Source organism: Drosophila teissieri, chromosome 2L, assembly GCF_016746235.2.
Source record: "Drosophila teissieri strain GT53w chromosome 2L, Prin_Dtei_1.1, whole genome shotgun sequence".
Classification (NCBI taxonomy): Eukaryota; Metazoa; Arthropoda; class Insecta; order Diptera; family Drosophilidae; genus Drosophila; species Drosophila teissieri.
In genome coordinates, this window is record NC_053029.1 from 23,301,201 (window position 1) to 23,308,977 (window position 7,777).

General features: G+C 47.3%; 1 pseudogene; it reads right to left on the reverse strand.

Moving 5' to 3' along the window:
- Positions 1–1,379: 1,379 nt before the first annotated feature.
- LOC122611459 lies at positions 1,380–7,106 on the reverse strand (annotated as a pseudogene).
- Between the last annotated feature and the right edge of the window lie 671 nt (positions 7,107–7,777).

The following is a 7,777-nucleotide window of genomic DNA, read 5'->3' on the forward strand; positions in this document are numbered from 1 at the left end:
GCGAGAGAGGGAGCGGATAGCGGGTGACAGTTCTCCCCCCGTAACCTGGACATTCCGCCCCGTGCAATCACTGGGGTTGCAACATATCCATCCTACGGCACGCTGCAGGCACCGGACACGATCCACCCAAAAACTGTTCTCTGGGCGACCGGCATTCCCTCGTCGAAGGTCAGGAATCCGGATTGGATGACCTTAGAATAAATGTCTGCTCCCAGGACCATGGAGACGGTAGCAGGCCGATGGAACTGGTCATCAGCCAGCAAGATGTCCTGGAACTTGGACACCACTGTGTCGCCCAATGCCCGAACAGGTGTGCGGATCCGCACTCTGGGCTCGATCTTGAGCACGACCTCCAGCTTCGTTCCCGCGTCGAATCGTCGTCGTACAGACCTTCTTGTCGCCAACACTGGTCATCGGTAACGTAAAGGCTGACGCCAACGAAGCGTCGATGCCGCTCATGGGGGTGCACGGATCGATGAGTGCTACGGTCTCGAAGGTCTTCGTCGGAAGGATGTTCACGCTGTGGCGTTGCAGCAGCGACGAGAGCGGATTTTGACGGCGGGAACGCTGGGACGAGGCCGAAGCTGCTTGCCGGGTTGGATCCTGCAACGATCACCGCTCCGGGAGTCTCCTGTGGAATGATCGTGAGCAAAGCAATTGGCGCAGTATTTGTTGATGAGGACTGCTCGCAGACGCTTTTTAGCGCGGAGCTTTAGGAACCTCGCGCACTTCCGAAGAGGATGGATGCCGCGGCAGACTCGGCAACGGTAGGATTGAATACCTCGGGTACGTCTGCTCTCCAAGGCACGCGCACTGCGTTCGTTTCGTTGACGAGGGGCCATGCTGAGGGTAGTTGAATGGCGAAAGGAGATCGAAAACGAAATGAAAAAGAATGGATGATTAGTGATAGTGAACTACAACTAAGGACGAGAGGCGCGCCTATTTATTGTGGAGATTCGGAAGACTCCGTCGGCAAAAGCACCACTTTTGCCACTGGACGTTTAACAACTCCACGTGCAGTACGGATATTTACTACACGGACGTTGCCGTTGGCTCCTGGGAAGACAGATTCAATTCTGCCGAGCCGCCACTCATTAGAGGGTAAGTTGTCGTCCTTGATGACGACCATGTCATCGATGCGGAGATTTTTGGACGGGGCCTGCCATTTAGTGCGCTTATGGAGTTCTTTGAGGTACTCTTCTTGCCATCGCACACGGAACTGCTGATGGAGAGCCTTCAACTGCTGCCACCGATTTAGAATGGATTTCGTTTCTCCCTTTACTTCGGGTTTCATCGTGGACATAAGGGGTCCCCCGACAAGGAAATGACCTGGTGTCAAATCTGTCGGATCCTCAGGCATAGGAGAGAGCGGCCTGGAGTTAAGGCACGCTTCTATTTTTGCAAAGAGCGTGGAGAGCTCTTCGAACGTGTATATTCGTGTGGCACTGCATTTGTAAAATAGTGTCTTAAAACTTTTTACGCCTGCTTCCTAAAGACCTCCCATATGGGGTGCCCCCGGAGGAATAAATCGCCATTGCATCTCTTGATGACTATAGGCATTCGTCACCGACTCTTTTACGGCCTGAAGGAAATCGCGGGAATGCAGGGTAGCAGCGCCAACAAAGGTTTTGCTGGACTTGACGTGGACACCCTCTTCTGGATACAAAACGAGCGAAAGCGGCAAGAAACTTTTCGGTCGTTAAGTCACATGTAGGCTCTAAATGGATGGCCTTGGTGGAGAAACAAACAAAAACTAACACATACACCTTTGTGATAAGACATGCTCTTCCCGTATAGATCTTTATATCGAGCGGACCGGCGTAATCCATGCCAGTATACGTGAATGGTCGGGAGAACGATGCTCTTTCTTTGGGCAGGACACCCATCAGTTGGCTTTGCAACCGCTTTTTGTGGATCACACATACCTTGCACGAATTTACTACTGCTTTCATCAGGTTCTTAATTCTCGGAAATTCGCAAGGAGGCGAGAAAGCAGGCAGTTATACGGAAGAATCACTGGATGCCGTTCATTATGTTGAAGGCTTTCGGAAGCCGCCACACGGCCGCACGCCCTAATCAGTCCTTGCGGATCTAAAAAAGGGTTCATGCTTAGGATAGAACTTGGCACTGGACGCTTTTCACTTAGGCAGTGATATTCCACAGGGAATTCTCTGCGCTGAGTGTTTGAAATTAGGAACCGCTCGGCGGCGGCGATTTCAGTGGCCAGCAAATGCACATCAGATGGAGATGTCTGCTTCCTGCACCGCTGTATGAAGCGATGAACATAAGCGAGGACCCGTAGTGCTTTCCAAGCTTGGAAAAACGTTCCCATAACTCTTCAGAAAGATGGACTTTCAGAGCACGCTTCTCCAGGTCGGTCACCGGAGCGTTGTCGACCTGAGTTGGCCATTGGTTGCGTGGATTTTGCAACCAAGTCGGCCCGTGCCACCATAACTGGCTATGGTCTAGATCTTGGAGGGAATTTCCTCTACTTGCCAGGTCTGCTGAATTATAATCAGATTGAACATGAGATCAATTTTCTGTTTTTGCCTGGGCGATCTTCGTCACCCTATTGGCTACAAATGTGGTTCACTGGCACGCTGGCTTGCTTAACCAAGCAAGCAATATTGTGGAGTCCGTCCAGCAGTAAAGTTCGGAATTGATCGTAGGCATCTATGGAATGATGGCTGCAGCCATTTCGGAAAGCAATAACGCTTCGCACAGCTCCAGTCTTGGGAGCGAAACCGTCTTGACTGGTGCTACCCGGGTCTTCGCGGATAGGAGTTGCACCATAATGGTGCGATGCATCGCAAAAGCCATGATGCTCGACCTTAAAATCTGGATGAAACGAGAGCCAGCGTGGAATGCGTATCTGCTCTAAAACCGAAAAACTTTGGAGAAAAATTAAGCCAACGCTGAAAAACCTCATTTGGAATGTCTTCGTCCCACCCAAGCTCCTGTAGCCAAATCTCCAGCATGAAAATTTTAGCGCGAACGGTCGAACAATTTGCCAATTTGGGACAGGACTTGGCGTTTTGTGAAGGACGTTTCAATAGCCAACTCTGGCGGAACGAAGAAGAACTCGTCGGAAGTTGCCTTCCACCGAATACCGAGGGTTTTGGCAGTGCTTTCTGCATCGATCTCGAGAAAATCAGTATTTAACAGATGGTTGCTCTGAATGGCCGCTAAAACTTCCTTTTGGTTGGAGGTCCATTTCCTTAATGGAAATCCGACGGAATTCAAAGCGTCTTGGAGCTCTTGCACCATGAGCTGAGCTTCTTCCTGGAGTCCGTTCCAGCTAGAACATCATCCACATACATGAAATTTCGAATGATATTGCTAGCTTTTGGATGGCTGAGTTCTACGTCAGCTGCTAGCTGCTGCAGTACTCGGATGGCCTAGAAAGGCGCGCAATTGACTCCAAAGGTTACTGTTTTCAATTCGAAAATTCGGCTGGAGGCATTGAATATTACACGGAGTTTCGTAGTTACGCTCTCCGGTTTTAAGACGGCGTGATGTGGCATATAATAGGCGTTGCAATCATGGGTAGGAAGAACTTGTCGCATGTGCTTTAAGTCGAGATATTCCTGGATCAACAATCGTATCTCGCTTTTAAGGCCTTTTCTCTTTTTAGACACTGCTCATTTCTTAATTTCTTTCATCGTACGCGTGGGAGATCTGCGTCGAAAAGTAGGAAATTCTGCGTTGAGCTGAGGCTGATACTGGCCCAGTTAATACCCAGCCGAAAATGGTCTCTTGCCCCAAGAGAGAGCCACAGATGTTGGTTTTTGCTCCACTCAGAAGCACCGAAGGCAGAATGTCGGCTCCGATAAGGACATCTATTTGTGCGCTCTCATAGAATTTCGGATCCGCCAGTGGAAAATCGGGAAGATCCAGAAGGAAATTTTTCGGAATTGGGTAGGAAGGAAGATTTCCGGCTAGTTGAGGGAGGACATAGGCCGTCGTCTCCAACTGCAACGCGGGCGTAGTCGGAGATCGGATGGTGAAACTGCAGAGCTTCTTGGACTGAGCTGCTACTGTTTGGTTTAAGCCTGAGACTTGGGCTTGAACCACCTGGAATGGCAATCTAATTAGATTGAACAATCGCTCGGTTATGAATGTTGCCTCTGATCCGGAGTCGATCAGGGCGCGTGCCTTAAAGTTAGTGCCAAGATATTGATTACGGCAGTGTCAAGAAGGATAGCTCTTGAGCCCGTGGCGAAATAATTTTGAACACCGGCTTGCTCATTAGGAACGAAATTGGCTTGATTAGCAGAAATTGGTCTTGCAGGATTTGAAGGACATAAATTACTGGAAAAGGAGTTGTTTCGGTGCAACAACGTGTGATGCCGGCCACGGCAAGTAAAACAATTGTGCGTGCTTCTGCATTCACGAAGCTGATGTCCCTTTGCAAAGCAGTTTAAGCATAACTAATAAATAATACATAATAGATAATAAATAATACCGAATACATGAGACATAATAAATAAAACATAATAAATAAGGCATAATACATAATAGATAAAACCATAACATAATCATAAACAAGGCCAGATTCAAACAAGGCGCGCAAGCGCGCCCAGATAACTAGAGGGGCACACTAATCCCGAAACCCGGCCACACTAAGTCGGGCAATTCGAGCATACGGACATACGGGCACACTAAACCAAGGGCTATATAAAGCGGGCGGCTGGCCTCAGAATAGGCAGTCAGTGGTCGGAGTCGACCAAGGTGGAAGTCACCAGCGACCGGGAAAGCAGCAGGATCATGACAGGATCGACGAGTGGTAACTATTGGAGAGTAAGATCAACCCCCCACGTATATACCCCTCCTTAGCTGACTTCAGGGTCCGAATTACGTATCTACGCTGACTTCAGGGTCCTACTTATGTCTATAAGTTGACTTCAGGGTCCGAATTACGTATCTACGCTGACTTAAGGGTCCGTATAATTATCTACGCTGACTTCAGGGTCCGTATAATTCTATTAGCTGACTTCAGGGTCCGAATTACGTATCTACGCTGACTTAAGGGTCCGCATAATTCTCTGTGCTAACTTAAGGGTCCGACATATAATTCTCTACGCTGACTTAAGGGTCCGAATTACGTATCTACGCTGACTTAAGGGTCCGTATAATTCTCTGTGCTGACTTAAGGGTCCTACATATAATTCTCTACGCTGACTTAAGGGTCCGTATAATTCTCTATGCTGACTTAAGGGTCCTACATATAATTCTCTATGCTGACTTAAGGGTCCTACATATAATTCTCTCTACGCTGACTTAAGGGTCCGACATATAATTCTCTACGCTGACTTAAGGGTCTGTATACTTCTCTATGCTGACTTAAGGGTCCTACATATAATTCTCTACGCTGACTTAAGGGTCCGACATATAATTCTCTACGCTGACTTAAGGGTCCGTATACTTCTCTACGCTGACTTCAGGGTCCGTATAATTCTCTACGCTGACTTCAGGGTCCAACAACATAGGCTTACGTTGATTCAAGGGGACTCGACGAAATTCGGAGCGGCCGCGTATGAAAGACCGCGTCCCCGGACGAAGACGCGAGGTACGACGAGCCTCGCTGCGGAAGCCGGAACCTAGGCCGAGGGAGCCCGTACAGTTTTATAATTATTGTAACCCAGAAATTGAATGAATAAACTCTGCGTCTATATTTAAGCCTAGTTAAGGTTAACTCTGCGCATTATCACTGGGACTCGGGTCGGGAATTCCTCTCTAGCACCCCTGTCCTGAAAGGAAGAAATTTCCTGGACGACCCTGGCCAGCCCTGACTACCCGAGGCACGGCTGAACGTCACAACTGCTTCCGTTTAATGTAGGCTGACCGGTCGTCAACCGACATTTGGAGAAAACGTGGACATACACGGACAGGATGGTTTTCCTTGTTGCACAAGTCGCAACTTTTGGATTTTGGAGACACATTCGTCTCATAGGAATTTAGATTTCTAGAGAACCCACTTAAATTCATCGCTTTCGAGTGCGACTGACTTGGTACGGGCGGTCTTATATCATCGATGGCCTCTAGGGTTCAATAGCGTTCTGTGAGGAAGGTGATCAGCTCTACCCATGTCGGGATGTCGGCTTTCTTATGGAGCGACTGCTCCCATAAGGAGAGAGTTATCTTCGGGAGCTTGGATGAACACAGATATACCAGCAGGCACTCCCAGTTCTCAATGTTGATGCCTGACATTTCTAAGGCAGTCAAGCAACCTTGAACAGTACTTTGCAGTACCTTCAAGGCCGCCCCAGATTCCTGTGGTATCAACTGCACATTAAAAATGATTTTTAACTGACTGTTTACCAACAATCGTTTATTTTCGAAACGTTCTGTTAGGTTTTCCCACGCAGAGCGAAAACCCTCGTTGGTGAGAGGCGAAATCGAAACGATGGCATGCGCGTCGCCACTTGTTTTGGTATTAAAATGGAATAACTTTTCAACCAGAGTCAGCCGTGGATTATTGATATAAATGGCTGTGAAAAGATCCCGGAAAGTCGGCCAGCGAAGATAGTCGCCTGCGAAAACTTCTGTATCGCATGGAGGCAACCGACAGCCAGAGGAAATCTAGGCCTGGGGCGCAGCGTTCGCGGGTGGGATGGACTGAGACGTGCCCTGCTCGATTTTATCAACGAGCTGGGCAACACACCTTTCATAGACTGAATAGCAATAACTGTATTTAGCCCTGAGAATAGGCATGTTGCCTGCTGCCGCTTCGCCTGCTGACACAAGGCACTCGGAGCAGATGTCGAATTCCTTTTCAACCTTGTCCCATAGGATTCGGACTTGGTCGCGACGGACGCTAAGCATCGTAACGGTTGGAGCTGCAGGTTCCGGAGTGTTGACTGAGCCTCAAATTCGCTTAAGCGGTCAGAAACTGAAATGAATTTGGCTAGCGCTAGATCGAAAGCAGTCATATTTTTAGCTGTGCGCTGTACTGTGGCTTTAGATGGAGTAGCACAGTCGTCGGAAATCTGCGCAGGCGTTTTCACCGAAATGCTTGGAATTCTTGGACTCTTGGGCCCTTGTGGTGAAAAAATAGACCTGGGTTTGTCAGCGGACAATTTCTTCTTATCGTCCCCGATGGTCATAATCGAAAAAATGCGAAATGGAAAGGAAGCGGTTTTGAAGCACGGTCACACTTTTAAAAATGTGGACAGATTATCGTTAGACTGCACTTAATAAGTTTAAGATTGCTGCCGTGAACGGTAGAAAGCAGCGGAAAAATACCGTATAGGATGTAACGGGTGTGAAAGTGGTGTAAAATGTACTAAGTGGGAACGCCGTAGTTTGGACTAATTGGACAGCTGACTTGGAGTGAACCGCGAATTGTATAAATGATCGGTGATTTATGGTAATCAGGTCCACCTGACTTACTGTTGGAACACTTGGAATGTGGAACACGGTCGAAAAAATGTTTATTAGAACGTAGCAAAAAAATTTTATTTTTTCTTTTCAACTGGAAACGGAAATATTTGGAATGGTGGAACTGGAATCTTTTCTCCGCGTTGTAAGTACTTTTAAAAACAAACACAATGTAATATCCAAGCAATACAGGAAAAAATATTTGTCGGGTGAACGACTTATATTTGGCGGTCGTCTATTTATTTTTTAAATTTTGGTTTACAAAGAAAATTTGTTTTTGGATGAAAAAATTATTCTGGTTCTTGTAGTTGTTATGAAAATTTAAAAATAATTAAAAAAATATTGAAAAAATTATTTGTTAGAAAAGAAAATCTGCCTTTAATTTATTGCTCGGAAA